This window comes from Sphaerodactylus townsendi, linkage group LG06 (genome assembly GCF_021028975.2).
Source record: "Sphaerodactylus townsendi isolate TG3544 linkage group LG06, MPM_Stown_v2.3, whole genome shotgun sequence".
Taxonomy (NCBI): Eukaryota; Metazoa; Chordata; class Lepidosauria; order Squamata; family Sphaerodactylidae; genus Sphaerodactylus; species Sphaerodactylus townsendi.
The window spans coordinates 68,764,240-68,784,071 of NC_059430.1; positions in this window are offsets into that span (position 1 = coordinate 68,764,240).

Consider the following 19,832-nt stretch of genomic DNA (forward strand, 5'->3'; position numbering starts at 1 on the left):
CTGGAGAGCTGCTGCCAAGGATTGAACTAGGGACTTTCTGCATGCTGTGCAAATTCTCAGACAAAGCCCCGCAAAATCCCACACACACACACACCAGGGCCTGCCATAATCTTCCATTGCCATGGCCTTTTCCCAGGGATCCTGAACCATACTGTCCAAGGTGAACTGCCACCCCCTGAAATTCCTGTCAAACGGCACCCCAGCCCTGTTATGGAAGCAATCCACCTGTGCGGATAAAACAGCAACATTAAAGCCATGCCTCCTTAGCCAATTTCAATGATATCCCACTGACGGTCCATTGACAACATGACCTGAAGACTCATTGTTACCTCAGCCCAACCATCCCCCCAGTAACCAGGGGGGGGGGTTGCTAGTCCCACCAATAACCGCAACCTTCACCGACCGCGCCACGCGCAACTGGTGAAAGCCCCTTATTTCCTGGGAGCCATCTAAGCGCCCCCCCCAGGAGGCAGCCAGATGAACCACTGCCGCAAATTGATCAGCACGGCCCTGTCATGGAGGCCTGTGCTGCCACCGCCCAGCTGCTGAAAGCCCACCAGGGCATGGGGGTCATCAACGCAGCATTCCCCACATGCCACTAACCACCAGAAACTTCTGCCCACTGTCCCATAAGGCTGGTGATTGGCCGGCCCCCACCGGTGTTGGGACCTCAGAAGAAAAGGCAGATGACCCACAGGATATAAAATGTCCCAACGCTTAACCAAAACAGGTTCCCAACCAACACCAGCATACCCAGCTGACAGGGGCATAACGAGGCAGCCCTGGGCAAACTGTAGCCCTGGGCAAAACCTGAGTTGGATTCCCCCCCCCCATGGGCGGCCACTCCACTATGACCAAATTTTTTTTTTCACCAGGACCCTGCAGGCCTGGGAAAGACTGGGGGAGGCGGCACCAGTGGAGATACCAGCCCAGCACAAAATAAAATGATCAGCTACATAGCTTCAAAACAAATTCATCTGCTTCCAAACTATTTATGTATTTATTTACTTACCTACTTATTTACTTATTTATTAGATTTATCGCTGACCTTCCCTGGTAGGCTCAGGGCAGTTTCCAACATTTAATAAAATAGTATAAAAGCTTTAATAAATACTTTAAAACAATCCTATTAAATATCATATAATTTACAATATAGATGGCATAAAACTCCCACAGGCCAACAGTCAGTTTAGCTTGCGTCCCTCCCTCTAATATCCAATGTTATTTAATTTAGGTGGGATCCCTGCAGAAGGAAACAGGAGGACAGGAAAAAGTGGAAAGGAAAAAGAGGAGAATAGAGGGAATAATTTTGGAAAATGGGAAGAAACAAAAAGAAGGGAGGAAGGAAAGTTGGAGACAAGGAGGGTAGGAAAATGCAATGTTTAAAATGTAGTATTATTACACTGCCTTTTGTTTTTGTGGGATCAGTTGTGTGCCAATGCTGTACAGAGCACAAAAATAATGTAATTTTCATTCAGAGGACTTGGAGGAAAAGGGAAGTATTTGTAGCTTTATAGTGAGTAATAGGATAGAGATGAAGGACAGACAAGCAAGGCAGAAGAGGATGTAGGTGGCACTAGGTGAAATACTATTTGGCACAAAATCATTTGGTATTGATGTTGGTTGTCTGCTAGCAAGTACATCTATTACTTAAACCATCCTGGATATATGCAAATTACACACCTTAAAGGGCAGATGTAAGATAAGGTAAGAGCAGACTTGTTAAAATCTACTTTTTCAATACATTACACTATTCATAAAAAGCACTAACTGTCTTAGACAACCCATCATTAGTCTGTTACCTTAAACATACATCCCCATATACTTCTGAAAACAAAGCTCACTGGGAGCCAAACTAGACATTACAAGTGACAGGAGTCAGGACGTGGGTTCTTTCCTGACTCACAGTAACACATAATGAGTCAAATGACATGGGTTTACTCACATAAAAATGTTTTATTGCTCCAGAGCATTGTGAGGGGAAGGAGGGGCTTCAAGGTTCCCTACTATGCAGTTTTCCCAATGACACTTTGAGCGAGAGGCAATGGCAAATAGCACACTCACACAGCCATTTCCACAGGCAAAAATGGTATGATGGGGAAGTCTGATTTCGCTCCTTCCCCACTTTCTCTGGAGACCAATGAAGTATGCTTTAGGTGAGTAGGCCCATTTCATACAATATATGAGACATCAAATCAGGTCAGGCATCCATGTTTGTTAAAAACAATAGTTCAAAACTCTGATTGAGGAAGGATAGATCTCATGGAGTCACTGCCATACTTCTAAAATAAAACTGAACAAGTTTTCACTCTATTTTCCAACACAAGGATTTCAGCATAGAGAAGAAATGGTGCCATTCTGCCTCCCAGATAATAATGGCCAATTGCAGTTTTTAGTTGAATACCATAAGTTTTGATTTTGTGAGATCCTGCTTTTTTTCTTTGTCTATGAGCAAAGCAACTATCAACATTTTTTCAAGGCCCCTGTCCACCCCTAGACACCTGGTATCAATCTAGAAATTAATCAATAAGAACCTCATGCTTTCTCCAGTGCAAAATGTGTTGCAATCAAAGAATGACCCAGATTCAAAGTTGTATCAGTATTGTATTTACTGAAATGCAGGAAGCACTTTTTTTGGATTATTATAAGCCACCCTGGGATGTATTTGAAGGGTGGGATAGAAATAAATAAATAAGTTAATAAATAAGTTAATCCCCCTTTCCCACATTACTTCAATTTAAATCAGATCTCTCTGTGACTGCCCTTTAAAATTTAAACTAGTTCTTGAGATATCCAGTCACAGATCCTCAATGAAATATGCTGTTTGGTCCCTGGGAAGCTTGTTTCTAAAATTACTAAAGACCCCTCAATATGTTTACTGGGATGAGAAGTGACAGAGGTATACACTCATGGTAATGACCTCTGGCAAGCTTTTATAATAAATTTCAACAAACATCTTTGTCCCCAACAAATCCTTCAGGTACTTGTTGACTTTCTGTTACATTCTGGTGACTAAAATAGTTTGATCACTAGAGAGAGGTATTTAATAATACATGCAAGAAAAAAAACACACAGGTTAATACCATTAGCCACACTGGTAATACTCTTGTGACTACATCCAACATAATTTAAATTTCCAATAGCCTGGTAAGAATTACTTTTGGTTCAAAGACCCCATAATGTCCTGTAAATATTTTTATTTTACTGTCTAACAAAAGCATAATATTGCAGCTAAATAGATTATACAGAGAAATGAGCTTTGTTATTTTCTCATTATAACTGGAATGCATTATAGAACTCCATTTGTCAGATGTAACACAATCACATATCAGTTGTGATTCTCAGTTCCTGAGAATGCAGAGCTTGATTGCGATGAGAACTAAAGTGTCCATGGGTGCCTTCCTGTTGTGTCTTCCTGTCTTCCCCAATTTTCCAGCCTGAATCTGTCCAGGTATAAGAGTTGGGCCTGTTAAGAAACCCACATGCATCTAATCTGAATTAGGCACAGAAGAATCCACAACTGACATGCAACTGTGTGACATCTGAAAATGTTTTTTAAATATTTAAGCTAATTATAAGATTTCAAAAAATATATCTATCTTCACTTGTAATCAAAATTGCATGCAAATAATTCTTGCTCCATAAAACGGATACATTACAAGATACAATGGTTCTTTTTCTTATCACCAAAAGACAATCTACTTGTTTTCCTGATTATTTTGTATTGCATTAATACCACAAAATGACAGTGATATGGTTATTTAATTGTTCAGGTCTACAAAATAATTGCCTTGTCACATGCTGAATAGAAGAGAAAACAGTGTTGTGCTTATTTGTAACTGCTGTTCATTTAATTTTCATCTGTGCCGGTGTACATTGGGCCTACACAGGTCAGATGATCAGAAGACTGAGTGAGGCTTTTCTAGTCTACAGACACTTTAATTGGAAATTCTCCCCTCCAGAGTGCACCAGATGCCATTCTCCTGCTCAAATGGTCACATGCTATCCTTCCCTCAATTCTCCTAAGCCACTACAAGTATTCTTGCAACACAAGGTGTACATACTGAGAGCTCACTGTGGGGCAGAAGAGAGGAAATGTGTGGTTGCACAGAATACAACTTAATGAAGTAAGTGCCTTCCGACCCCTGGGCCATTGCCAGGGCCATGGGGGCATTTCTCCTCATCCTGATGGAAGTTTGAAGGAAGGAGGAGGTAAGCTTTTTTTAACAAAGCGGTGCGCCTCGTGCAGAGGTGCTGCCACCGGCCACAGCAGCTCTGGGGCTGCCTGCACACACTGTGCGAATGGCCCAGGCTGGCGCCAGTGTCATGTACACCAGTGCCTGTTGCTCCCATGGCCCTTGCAGAATCTGCCTAAGTAAAACAATAAAGCTCTTTTAACATCAAAACTGTGTAAAGTCTTTCCAGCCGTTTATGTGAGAGAGTGGGAAAAAACCAGAAGTTTAATATCTTGGGTGAGGTGAAAGTTGAAGACCACTGTGGGTAAGAAGTGTACACTAAGTCTTAAAATCATTCCCTTTTTGTAAAATGTGATAAAGAAGAAATCTGTTCTAAGAGCAGCTAACTCTCCCATCCTACTAGCTGAAGTGATGGCCACGACCTTAAGAGAGAGGATAGATAGCAGACAACTTGCTAATGGCTCAAAGGCAGCTAACGTTAGCTGAGCCAACACAACACAAGGATCATTGAGATACAATAGTGGTCCTTGAGAGGTAGAGATAGTATAACACTTTAAGAAACATTATGGATTATGGGTGTAAAAAAAGTGACTTATCCTCTAGTAGGGACTGAGAAGCAAAATTTGCTGCCATATGGACATTAACAAAAGAAACTTGCCCAGAGGACTTCAATGGCAGGAAATATTTGAGCACTAGAGGGACCCTGATTGGAAGCCCAGACTAGCCCAGTCTCATCAGATCTCAGAGGCTAAGCAGGATTAGCCCTGGTTAGTATTTGGCTGGGAGACCACCAAGGAATACCAGGATTGCCATGCAGAGGCAGGCAATTGCAAACCCACCTCTGAATGTCTCTTGCCATGAATCCCTACAGATTGCCAAAATTTGGCTGAACAAATTGAAGAGTACAGGGAAATACTTTTGTAAAGGCCAAAATAGCATGTCAGAATGCAACATATTCCCTCCACGCAAATTTTGGAAAATGCCTTGCCTATCAATGGGAAGGGTGGGAATGCATAAAATAGGGTGCCCATGTTTGTGCAAGTCTTTGTTGCTAAATTATACAGTGCTCATTGCTGCCAACAAATTTTACTTGGTGGTAATAGAAAGTGCAGTCAAGTCACAGTTGACCTAGGGCAATCTTGTATGGCTTTCCAAGGCAAGAGACATTCAGAGATGATTTACCATTACCTACCTCCACATCAATACCATGGTATTCTTTACAGGATTCCCATCCAAATACTAAACAGTGTCAACCCTGCTTGGCTTTTGAGATCTGATCAGAGTAGCCTGGACTATCCAGGTCAGGGCAGATTTTACTCTGTATATTAGTATTATTATTTGCTCTTTGAAGATGTGTGATTTTATTATTTTGTAATTTTGTTTTCTATAAAGTCTTAGGAACTTGGTTGAAAAACAATACAAGTGCTTCAAAACAAAGGAAATGTCTACCATCAGCACGCTTCTTTAACAACACTGAACTGACACATTGCAAATTGTGGTTCAAGCTCTTTCTGCTGTAAAAAAAAACCAGATTGTACTTTAGAGAAGGGAATTTGATAATACGGAAAAGTATGAAGTCCACCTGAGTATACAGAGCCATTCATATAGTTTCTGGTGAATGGAATCTATGGTTATACTCCAGAGTTGTTCTCTTATTTGCACAGCAAACTCTGCATGTAGTAGAAAAGCTCCATGTGCATATCCCCACTGAGCACATGAACTACAGGACACTGCAGGTAAAGGAGAAGGCCAAATACTCACATCAGAGCTCCTGGATTGAGGTAAATGCATTAAAACATATTTTGTGGTTTCAATGTGTACTTTATAGATATACTTAAAATGTCAATGGGTGTAAAATGTGCAGCACAGTTAATGTTTCATATAATTGAACTGTGATTCAGATGTGTGCATTATTTCTGTTACCTAGTTTACCTGGAATGCTTTATAACAGTTCCAGGATCTTTTGTACCATATATTTTCATGCTTTGTTTGTCTAACTGGACGAGTCCCATCCCAAGACAAATATTGTTGTTTATAGTACAATAAAACAGAATTACATCCATTCAGTAGATTTTGTATTTCACTGAACACCATTCAAACACAGCCTTTCAGCAGCATGAACATGCATTAAGATCATCAAGGCATTAAGATCATCAAGGGCCCCACTCAATGATTCTGAGTAGCTAATTTGTTCTAAAGAGGTTAACTGTTCACATCTGGGGGGGGGGGGTTACAGCATCCCTGTTGATTGTATAATATATGCATAAGTTCTTAGTGCATTGAGACAGCTGCTCATATGATCTTAAATAAAAGCTTCTTCCATCATAAAATTATTTCATTTTTTAAAATCTCATAATCACTTTAAATTCATAATAATCTGTGACCATTACAATAAACCATAAAGCTTTTTCCAATTTGAACTGATCCTGTATTTTTAGCACAAACATTTTTATTTCCATTTTTAACTCATGACATTTGAAGTTACTTAAATTCAGGATAGCTATTTTTCAGATGACAATATTTTCTTAGCTTGAGAAATTTTACCTTTTTTAGATATAGATTATTAAAGGCACTGCAGTATTACAATGTTGAAAAATGGACTCAGCTATACAGTCATTTTTGGTAGATATAGAAAGGGATAAGAACTATGCTACCAGAATTTGCACAGCATATGTAACTAGGACAAATTGCTGTTTGTTTCCTCTTGGACTAAAAAAAATTATATTGGTTACTACTTGTCTATTAGCATGTATCTGTGTGCAAATGTACACTTATCCATGCAGTTTTCTCATCTATGTACTTCATACTGAAACCTCACATATCACATCACAGAGGCACAGCAGGTTGCCCTCTAATCAAAACCAAAGTATTGAGCAACTTCTTTTATCATCAGGGATGAAAGAGTTAATTGCTGAAATAAATATTAGCATAATGCCTAAGGATACAATTTTCTAACCTAACTAGGAAAACTTGGCAGGAAATATGCTGAAGTTAAAATTGTAGAATAACTCATTAGGAAATATGCAGTAGCCATGGCAAGATTTACTACAAATATGCTAGAAGTGCTTTTAAAAAATTAATATTGTGCTGCTATGCTTGGTTTAATTAACTTTCTTCTTCATTTACAAAGCATATCTGTCTCATTTATGAACTTAGTCTCTCCTTCCTTCCTTGTAAACCTGTTTAATTAAAGTTTTAACAACTGTGTAAGGCTTAGAAACACTAGAGTGATTTTATCACTTCAGACCCTAAATCTTCCTTTTCCACATGCTTGTTGCGTTAGAAAGATGACAAAGGTGTGGAATGGAATAGTACAAAATGAAGATGCATGCTTTTGCCAGACCTCATTGTGAAGTGCATTTAATTTCTGGTGTTCTGCTGGCATATTCATTTCGATCTACAAAGATGCTTTCATTAGCACTGAAATTCTGATTAAATCCATCACATGCCAAAGCTACCCTCTAAAATTTATCGAAGGGCACCTTTTCTTTTACCATCTACCTTTGTCTAATCTGTACATTGATTGCCAGTGTATTCTATCCTTTGAAAAATCCTATCACTTATTACCCTCTAATAGGAGGTCACTATGCTTTGGTTTTCAATTATAGAAACTTCTATTAAAATCTGTTTCAGCATGTATTATTTGCTCTTCGTTGTACAAGGAAAGATTTAGCAGTAATTTATTTTTTGCTATATGCAAAACGAAAACCTACTCACCAGAAATGCTGATTAGAATATATCTGGAACTTCATCATTTCATTTCAGTTTGTTTTATTCAGTTGCTTGCCTGTCTATTCCAACATACCAAGAGGTAATAAATAGAAGTGTGTATTCTGCAAAGCCCAACTGGAAAAAAATCCCCTTATCAGTATCTCCTTGCCCTTATTAAGGGCTTTTAAGTCACGAGCACTACCTCTAACTGTCAAAGAAACCACTCCAAACACTGTTGTAGTAATAAAAATACAATAAAACGATGTAGACTAATCCAAAGGGAGGGGGGTACTTCTATGGTGGCCATGGATGGTGCTGTCTGGCACAGCTGCACCACCTCCAAAGAGCACAAAAACTGCAAAAAAAAATCCACGGCTGCCCTTCCACTGGTGTACTGGCCCTTTATGCCAGTGGAGTAGGAACCCACTTTGGCACAACTCTGACCTGCTTCCAAGCCTCTATTCTCCCCTCCCTTTGGATTGCACTCTAAGAAATAATGGCTGATGATACATGGCTAAAAAAACTGGACTTCATCTCACTAGCAAGATGATACAGATCATGTACGTGCACAATTTGAGTGACTTATACTAGGGATTTTAGAAGCAGAAATTGTTCATTGTAGATTCCTTGCTAGGTTTATATTGGTAATGTGTTTTCATGAGAGTTTCTAATTTGGTTTCCCTGATTTTTTAAAAAATCTGAACTACAGATGAAGAAGACTTTAGTGGGAACAGAAGAACTTCATTTCTGGTCATAGCAGCATGATTTGATGAATGTCAACAAGGTATTGCTAATGCAGGTCATCTTGAAAAAATGGAAATCTGCCTCTTCTCCTTTATGCTAAGATGGCCAACTGAACTGACAAACAGCATTATCTTTTAAAATCCTGACCTTAATTCAAAAAGAAGCAAAACTCATTTATGAAGTCATTGCTGGCCCACCCCCCAGAAGCATTACTGCTGGAATCTATTTAGCATCCCTTTTCAGCGGAGACAGGAAGAAATTAATATCATTCAATCATATTTATATGTTGTATGTGTCATGTTTGTACTTCTTTATATTATACTAACATAGTAAAAGATATTAAAATATCTTAGATTACTTTATATTTACATGATAATCTTTTGAAATAAAGTCACTGGGAACTGACCATTCACTACCTTACACCAAAAAGGTTGCATAAGTATTGAGCACCAGAGAGGTTTCTCAGCTGCAAGGAGGCATTTTCACTTCGCAAGCCTCCCCATACCACTGGGAAGCCTCAATGGGAGTGGAAGGGTGCTGCAGCTCCAGTGTTGCTGTCAGCTGCCTGACCCCTAGGATGCAGCTGCCTGTGTTGAAATAGTTACTTCTTTTATCGGCAGCGCTGAACAAAATTGAAATACTAACTACACTAGTTTTTAGTTGATGACATGAAAACACGGCATTTTTACAAGTATGGCTTTTGACATAAAACTAACAAATCTACTTTTAGACAGAGATTTGAAGATATATTACTGTTTTTGACAACTGAAGGTAGATATTTAAAAAGAAGAATTAATGAACAGTGTTGAGGTTCGCCTTAATGCTTGCATTTTTATTATACATTTTTCTTTCTCTTTTTACTTACTGCTGCTAAAGTCCAATCTATGAACTTTGAGATCAGTTGATATTTCCAACTAATACATATATGAAAAATGTGACATCGCTTCTTGAAATAAATCAACATTCTTTATATATATTAAACACACTAATGAATAATGCCACCTTGGAGTTTTTGACTTATTCTTTAGATGGGTTCATATCCTATGATTAAAGGGGAATTTGGAAATTTTGAATTAAATGTCCTTTACTAAAGTTTAATAAGGAATTTATTAATTTGAACTCACAAAGAGTTTTCACTAATTTTTAAATATTTTCAACAGGTTTAATAAACTATGCAAGATTTATTTTTATTTATTTTTATTATTTGTTCAATTTATATACCACCTTCCCCCTAGGGGCTCAGGGCAGTTCACAACAATTAAATACATTAAAAAAATGAACAGCTAAAACATTCCGGATCATTTACTTAAACTAGCTATGTATAAATCCAAAATTATGTGAATGTATCGTACTAATTTCATTATGAAAGGATATAGCATTGATATCTCTGTTAATAATACAGAGCACCAAAATGACAGATTGATGGATTGGATACTGCCTGAAATTGTACCAAAAAGGTGCTGTATTATTATAAGGAGTCAGAGGCGATGGCACATACTACGTACCTGATAATGTCTCCTTCAAGTGCATTCACTTGTTTAATGAACTTCTGCTCTGGGTTTCTTGGAGACCTGCAAAAAGGAGGAGAAAGGTTATTCAGTTTCTAATGTTCACACTGTTTTGAGAAAATGAAGAGAAAAAATCCAGTTTGAATTGGATGTTGCTTAAAACATTGGAGGATCTATTGTTTTTCCTAATAATGGCATCTGTCATATTCTTGTTATGTCAGTGCCAGTTATTTGCATTCCAAGCTGCTGTTGAGGAAAACAGGTGCTGCAGTGTAAAGACCAATATACATCACCATGCTGCTACTGAATGCAAAATATTTAGTGGTTATCAAAATAGTGGCCTGTTGTAGATGATGCAGAGTTGATTGTAAATGGATTCACATACTTAGAGATGGATGTACTATTAAATAACAACATAACTACATACACAAACATTTATGTCAATAATTTATTTTAGAAAATAACCTCATAATGAGATGAAAATTATATCATCTGATGATGGTAATCTTTTCAGTATTTTTTAAAAAGAAAATTCCATGATGCTTGAAACATTATTTAATGTGCATACCTATATTAGATCACAAATGAAAATAGTTATAAGTCCTGGTTGCATCCTGAGAAGAAGAGCTATATGGCAAAGACAAACTAAAACCATTAAAGTTGATTGTTTGTGGCTTTTAGAATTTCAGTCCCTGCTGTTGAGACTGACCACAACAGCTTTGACTCAACTGTCATATCATCCTCAAGTTTTGTTTCCATTTCCTTAACCATAAATCAGAAATCCATAAGAAATCCATGAAAATGCTTAAAAATCAGTTATGGATATAACTTAACTGTGCAATCCTGAATTGGGGGAGGGTTCTGGATGCAGGGTGCCCCTGTGCCAGTGTAGATGCCAGCATAAGTGGCATAAGTGGCCAGGTGTCACCCATACCAGCATAAGTGGCCTTTATTTATTTATTTTTATTTATTTATTATATTTGTATACCGCCCTCCCCAAAGGCTCAGGGGCACTTGAGCTGGCACTGGGGAACTGTGCAACTGTCCAATGCCCAGGTGCCAATGCAGCCATGATCCCAGCACTCCTTAGGTTTAGGAACCCACACTGCCACCAAGTGGAGCATTCCTTGGGCGGAGCCTACTTTTGTTGGCTCACTGAGCCCTTTTGATCCATAAATGCCCCTTTTTGCTGGCTGCCTTTTTACCTATGCTGGTAAAAAGGCAGGTGCAGCCAATTGGGTTGCACAGGAGCCTCACAGCATGGGGAACTTTCCTTTTCCTTTGCTCACTACAGCACTGCAGTCCTCTTTGGTGGTGGCAGAGCTGCATCATCCTTGGCTGCCTCTTGTCTCTCCCTTTCCCCTTAGCACTGGGCAGCCTAGAACACAAATCCATGTGTGACAGATCGTTTTCTAAGGGTGCTGATAAAATTCTAGGATTAGATAAGCCATTTAGATTAGATTGGAGAGAAACAGAAGCTGAGGAATCCTAAAGATAAAGAAAAGAATCATACAGTTGGAAGAGACCACAAGGGCCATCAAGTCCAACCCCCTGCCATGCAAGAACACACAATCAAAGCACTCCTGACATATGATAATTCAGCATCTGTTTAAAAACCTCCAAAGAAGGAGACCCCACTACTCTCTGAGGCAATGAATTCCACTGTTGAACAGCTATGACAGAAAGTTCTTCCTAATGTTTAGGTGAAATCCCTTTTCCTCCACCTTGAATACATTATTCTGTGTCCTTGTCTCTGAAGTAGTGAAAACAAGCTTGCTCCCTCTTCAACATGACATCCCTTCAAATATTTAAACATAGCTATCATGTCCCCCCTTAACCTTTGCTTCTCCAGACTAAACATCCCCAGCTCCCAAATTCTCTCTTCGTAGGGCATGGACTCCAGACCCTTTATCATTTTGGCTGCCCTCCTCTGGACCCATTCCAGCTTGTCAATATCCTTCTTGAATTGCGGAGCCCAGAACTTAACATAGTACTCTAGGTGAGGTCTGACCAATGCAGAGTAGAGTGGTTAAATTACTTCCCTCAATCTAGACACTATACTCTTATTGATGCATCCCAGAATTGCATTGGCTTTCTTAGCTGCCATATCACACTGCTGACTCATGTTCAGTTTGTGGTCTACTAAGATTTCCAGATCCCTTTTGCATGTAGTGTTGTCAAGCCAGGTGTCACCCATCTTATATTTATGCATTTCATTTTTTTCTGCCTAAGTGCAGTCACTTACATTTATCTCAGATTCATTTTTGTTAGCTTTGGCCCAGCTCTCTAATCTTTCCAGATGATTTTGTATCTTGCCCCTATCTTCCAGGGTATTAGCTACCCCTCCTAATTTGGTATAATCTGCAATGCTAATTTGGTATAATCTGCAAATTTGATTAACACATCCTCTATTACATTATCCAAATCAGTTGGCCCAGGACAGAACCCTGTACTCACTTCTCTTCAGGATGAAAATGAGTTGGAAGAGACCACATTAGATAATAAAGGTGGCCCATCAAAACAAGAGTTCCCCTTAGTTAGATGCAGAAAGTTGGCCCATCTCTAAGGCCCCTTCCGCACACGCAAAATAATGCATTTTCAAACCACTTTCACAACTGTTTGCAAGTGGTTTTTGCCATTCCGCACAGCTTCAAAGAGCACTGAAAGAAGTTTGAAAGTGCATTATTCTGCATGTGCAGAATGAGCCTAAGATAGAGTTGATATAAATTGTAAGCCACTTCTGATTCACAGGTACTGATTTACTGGAGCAATGCTAAATAAGGCTTTTAATGGATCATTAAGATCCAGAAGGAAAGGCAGTAATGAAATCCAGTAATAGATAGAGGGAAATAACTGTAAAAAAATAACATTAATAGAAAAGAAGAAAACATGTTGTAGTTTTTGATTATCCAGGATGAACTTTCAGTTACATAAGTGAATTAAGCCTCTTTTATGCTGAAAGTTGGTGCAGAAATTGCCAATTAGTATCAAGATTGTGTACCTGATGGCACAGTCGTTCATGATGGACTCAAAGGGACTGCTGAAAGTCATAAAAGTAAAAAAAAAGTATATTGAAAACAGAAAAAAAGGTTATTTATCAAAGTTGGTAATAGCATCCAGGCTTGGTGAACATTGCATCTGGGGGTTCAATTTTATGGACCCTCAAAAGGCTTATTTTGTTTCCCTGCTCATGCACATGAAGCCTGCTGGCTGAGTTATCTCAGAACTCTCATACCCCCTCCCACCGCCCCCAGAAGCAAAATTCACCAAGACTGGATGCTATTACCAGGAAGGTCTCCTTCAGAAATTCCCCTTGGCTACAATGGATCCACTGCAAAGCACAGAATCTGCCAGGCTCTTCAGCAAGTTCTATAACTTTTCCCACCATAGACTTCAAGGGGCTTGCTGTTATGCACAGCTGGCTCTGTTGTAAATGTTTCAATGGAGGGCACTCTGGTGGGGGACTTGCTCTGGGCAGGGGCACTTATTTCCTGCAGGGCTGCTGATGTGAGTCTCCTGAAAGGAACCAGCCAAAGTTGCTAAAGTTTGCTTGGGAGGGGCAAATGCTGAGTGCAACCAGTTGAAGGTGATCCTGATGCCTCTGATATTCCTGCCCCTCAGTCTCCTGCTGGATGCCAGCCACTAGCTGGAACCCCTCCCTATCAGTAGTCTTAAAATGGAGGGAAGTATCCCAAGGAAAGTTGAACAGGTTTTGAGTTGTGCCAGTCCTGATCAGCTATTTGAACTAGCAGAGTTTGGCACAGTTTCAGCATGGCTTATTGAATCAATGCACTTGAGGACAGCAAAAACCTTCCACTGGCCAGTGCCATAACAAAAATCCATACATATTAGGGCCAAACCAGATTTAAAGTGAAAAGCCCTTTAATCTTCTGTGTTACTTCCCTTGCACACTTGGTTCATTTTCCCTTCCTGCTTCTGATTAGATGGGATGAGAATGCATCTCCTACTCTATTTGTTACTGTTGTTGCAAGTCTTTGTATTTTGCTCACTGGTAGTGTCTCCAATTCATTTATTTCTTTTACATCATTTATTTACAGCTATCATAAAAGTTAACATTGTATAAAATGCATACATTTAACAGTAAAAGTCAAAGACTTTCAGATTCATTGTGCCATATGAAGAACTACGACTAAAACAGGGATATTTGAGTTAAAAAAGTCAGGATACAAAATGCAGTGGTATCACTAATACTGAGCCATTAGTAACCTTGATTTTTCCTACCTTCCCTCAATGACTGTGCATGGCCTCTGGTGCACCAGGAAAAAAGAATAGGTTAACACATAAGTGCATTGGCACCTATGACCATTTGGACAACGCAACATTAAGAGCCCAATGTACCCTGTCCTAGGTATAGAATATAGACTGATCAGCTAGTTCAAGACATATCTTGGTTAGGAGGCTCTCTTCCGAGGGGGAGCAGTTCATGTCTGCTTGCTCTGAGCTAGAGACATTATGATCAGCACTAAGGGTTAAGTCTGTAGAAACTTCTGCCGGCTCTGCTAGCTCATCAGTTCCTGCCATCACTGCTGAGACTCCATCAATCCATGAGACTCAAGAATGGCCATTTGTCTCCTCTGTTGAGGTATTCTGTTTGATCAGGCAGTTGAAGAGAGGCAAGGCCCCTGGACCTGATGGTATTCAACCAGAAATATTTATTAACCTTTTTGATAACTGGTCTACAGCCCTTGCCAACTTATTTTCCAAAATTGATCACAGTGGCCTCATCCCTAACTCTTGGACTGCTGCAACGATTGTGCCCATCTACAAGGAAGACACACTCCCTCTAATTATAGGCCAATCAGTTTACTTTCTATTGCTGGTGAACTCTATGCAATGCATCTTCTTAAAAAATTGCAAGTTTGGACAACCCCCTTTCTTGAACCTTTGCAAATAGGTTTCCTAAAAGGTCACTCTACCTATGATAATTGCACAGTGCTTAATCATCTTGCAGAGAAATACAGCAATACCCCAGGCGGAAGACTCTACCCAGCATTCCTCATTTTGAGAAGTGTCTTCGATTTGGTCAGAAGGGATCTTTTATGGCACAAACTGCTATCAATGGACATAGATCCCCATCTACTCATACTCATTCATAGATTGTATTCTAACACAAGCTGCAGAGTTTGCTGCAACCTCACAGGACATTTAACATCTGATATCTCCTCCAACAGAGGTGTTAAACAAGGCTGTGTATTGGCCAATCTTTCGGTCCCCTCCACTCACCTCTCCTGTCAGTGTCACTCAGGAGGGTTGGAGGGACATGCCCATGCTGCCCTCCGACCTCTAGGGGTCAGAAGGCAGTGTGTGTGTGTCCCTCCAGCCCTCCAAAGCGATACTGACAGGAGAGGGGAGGGGAGGGGAGGGGAAAAGCGGTGTCTTCCCGCCAGTGCGGTTCACACTGCGCACGGCTTGAAGATGCCACTTAAAAAAAACCTTGCTCATTGAGTGAGGTTTAAAAGTGGCACCTTTGCACCACTTGGGGGGAGCCAGGACGGCACTGCTGTGATGCAGCAACACCTCCTTTGCGAACAGCACCCCAGGGACTGTTTTTTTCCCATCACTGGGGCGCTGTTTTTTGGCCATGCGGAAAGGGCCAAAGAGTACTTGATTTGGAAAGACAAAAACTGCTATCTGAAACTAACAGGCCTTGCTCATCGTTGAGCTATGGACTTCTTCCACCTGATGGATCCCTTCTGACCTACTTCAAAAATCTTTCATCCCCATTGCTGAAACTCTTCTTTATGCAAGCTCGTCTAAATGTCCTCCCCTCTGTAGTTCTCCGTGGCAGATTCCTTCAGGTCCCATTACAAGTGAAAACTTGTCAATGTTCACCCAACCAAGTGGAAACAATTGCTCATATACTCCGGTATTTTTCTTGCCACACAGGACTCAGGAGTCTCTACACTGAACCTGATATTAATTTATGTCTTGCCACTTCTGACCAAGACAAGCTACATCTGTTTTTGAATGACTGCTGCACTAAAAGAACTGCAGATGTAGCAAAGTTTTGGGCAACAGCTTTACCGACAACTACGCACTCCTGTTGATCACCTTTTCTATTGTTGTTATTGTTAGTCTGATTCTTGCTTTATCCTATGCCTAATACAGGTAATGATGATGATGATGAATAGAATATATATATATCATTTTGGTTTCAATTCTATTCAATTGCCTAGAAAATGCTCATCTTTTTAGAATATGAGAATCTTCCATCTGTGCGAGCAATCATGGCATCTGGGAATTCAAAGTTTCTGAGAAGGCAATATAAATGTGAAAAGTGCTTAATACAGAGCTAAAGCCAAGTATATCCATATATGGCATACACATTCTCTTTGTGCTACTACTTTCCATACAGATAAAGTTCTTTGGTGGCTAAAACCTGTTTACCTGTATTAAATGGACACTATTCAACCCATATAACTATTCTCAAAAGCTCATTAATATTGTATTAATCATCACACTGCTGTAGTTCAACCATCTTGAACTTTTCCAGTTCTTTCCTTCATTCATTAAATCCTTTTTTGCTACCTTTTTCCTAGGAGCTGCTTAAAACAAATTTATGCTTGGGAAGATGTGAGAAGTTATACAGATCTATCTATAGTTGACTGTTGGGGGTCTCACTAAAGATTCCAGCTAAGTGAAGGAAGCACTTGCTTTATTTTCACTTTCAAAGGGGTTTTAAAGAAAAGTCTTCAAATACTCTTTCCTGCTGGGCATACAGTCTTCTGTACTAATAAAAAAGGGAGAGTAACCCAGAGTTCCTAGATCATGGCTAGATAGGATAGTCAGATCCAACAGTGAACCTAACACAATTACAGTTTTCAACATACATTTGTACTTTTACTGTCTGAAGAACAAAGAAATTACCTTTCTGTTCCTTCACCAGTCAGTCTAAACTATACATCATAAAAGCACATTCTGTTTCAAAGGGCAGCCAGAGTTCATGGGTATAAGATGGGAACAAAGAGAGATTATTTTATGCTATTTCCTCATTATCAGGAATCATACAATTCAATTTAGAAAGGTCAATGTGTCCAATTGACTACCTCCTCCCTGGCTATGTTCCATCATGATCTTCAATATCAATCAAGGACTCTATTTTACAATACAATTCATACAATTCTATTTTACAATACAATTCATCAACACGAATATGAAGCATCATCCCTGGTGGCTATTCCAAAACAGTCACTTTGACTTTTGCATTCTTTCCTGAGGGATTCACAAGATCTCAAAACAAATAGCATCTTTCAGAAGTGTAATGGGAACTATCCACCTAGATCAGGGGTAGGGAACCTGCGGCTCTCCAGATGTTCAGGAACTACAATTCCCATCAGCCCCTACCAGCATGGCCAATTGGCCATGCTGACAGAGGCTGATGGGAATTGTAGTTCCTGAACATCTGGAGAGCCGCAGGTTCCCTACCCCTGACCTAGATTGTCTTCCAGCTGCCATGGAGTCTTTAGTCTGTTATATGTTTCATCCATGTTAAGCTGTTGGATAGTTTACCTAGGTGCATTAAAAATATTATCTATTTCTTCCCTCCAAAATGTAAAAAAAGTTATTTTCAAAGTCCTTTATGGACTTGGAAGAATTTTTATTGGGAAGAAGGTAAATTGTACAATTTTTCCAGAGAGAGTCCAACAGATGCTGTGTTCATTCTAAACCTCTTGAGCAGAACCAACGAATGTTTGGCTTATAGTGGTGTTTCCAAGGCAATATTGCATGCTGCAGAATCAGCCTTCTATTTTTCATTGCCATTAGGGATCACCCTATAGTAGAAAAAATGTTACAGTGAAGACTGTTACAAATAAGTCAGGATCACTTGAAACTGAACGATACACAATTCTTGGAACAAGAACCAACCAGCCATCCAAATGGAACACCTTAACTTTCTTCATATTCTGATACTTTTAAGTACAAAAAGCTAACAGCCCAATCCTGAGCCCCTGGTGGGCTGGGACTGCACTGCTGAGGCACCATTCTGCCACTTCAACAGAGCTTTCTGGCAACATGGACAAAGAGAAAAAGGCAACCCTTCCCACTGCCAGAAAGCTCTCCATAGGTTTAATGGGCTTCTGCCACCCAAAAGGATGTTGTAAGTCCAGGGTCCAGACCACAGAATGAATTGCTTCACATTTGGGGTAGAATCCCAGGCCTCCCCCCCACCCCTGCTGGTGTTCGATTGGAATGCCACTGGAACTCCATGACTGCTCAGATTTCTGGTTCTCATCACCCTGGAGCTGAGTGGCTGGCCACTGGTGCCTTTACCCCTTCCGCCAGCACGAGTGTCCTTTGCATTGGCAGAGGGAGCAAAGGCATCAGCACAGCTCCATGCTTCCTCCTTAAGTGGATTCCCCTGCAGATCAAAATTAATGACAGGGAAAAAGAGAAATGCTGCCCTGTTTTTCTTCACAAGATAAATGATTATGTAAAAAAAATTAGTAAGGTTGACTCAAACACAAAGACAGGAAAAGTCATCACAGAATGACTCAAGACTTTGAAAAGATGTTGTGGCTATTAAAGAGTTTCCCATTAATGAAGACAGAAAATGCTGATTCAGGAAAACAACCTTCAACCAAACATCTCAGACATCCTTGGTCATTTCCGGAACGAGAAAAAACCCCTTTAACCAGTAATACATAATCTTCATTCTTTCATTAGCTTTAGAGGTAGTATATTGATTTACTTAATAAATATTCCACAGAACTACCAAACAGTATATCAGTGTTAGTAAGAGCAACTGAAATTGTTTAGCTGGTTTAGGTTTCCCTCTAGGCTACATATTACAAAATGGGCTTCTGTCTTAATGAACACTGATTCAGTGAAGCATATGGCAAAATCCCCATGATTTCTTATGCATGTCTCAATGTAGATATTTATTTAAGTGAAAAGGGAATTATGCCAATGAGATGAGCAGAAACATCACTGATGCTTGACGAGTACAGCATTTTCAGTAAAAATATGTTTTAATTTGTATATTTAGCAATTTTAGGCAAGCTATTTTTGTCACAACAGTAATTCATGAATTTCACTCTGTAATGAGATGCTGTGGCATTTAGCTGATTTTTCCCCAATGAAGTGAAATACTCAAACTCACTACCATAAGATAAGAACAAGTGAAGTCCTAAACATTCTATTTATACCCAGAGGAAGAGAAAATTAGATATTAAGAGCACCATCCTAAATCTGAAGAACTGGGACAAATAAAACATCATTCATAAGTGACTTCATGTAATACAACCTGAACCACAAAGTGCAGTTACTTAGTTGCTTGAATAAAGCTGAAATTCAATTGCCTGGAATGTCTACAATGCTTTGCAAGTACATAATGTGCCCAGATCTATATTGGCTATTGTGCTGGTGTTTTTCACTTTTACCTGTTGACACAACAGCTCTGTATGGTTGAAACCAGGCACAAGTCAAGAAAAATACCAGAGGGTAGGTGTCTATTATTGCTCCTTATCCTCATGTAGCTTTCTCCTGGAACCAATTTCCTTTAGAGTCTTTGGTGGAGTAACAAATTAATTATCCATTGTTCCATGGATAAGCTATTACCATCTCTTCCAGCACTCTAATTTCAAAACAGAAAGAACCGTTTGCAAAACAGTTTCTTATCAGAAGTAGTGATGAGAAACAGCAGCACAGTGAA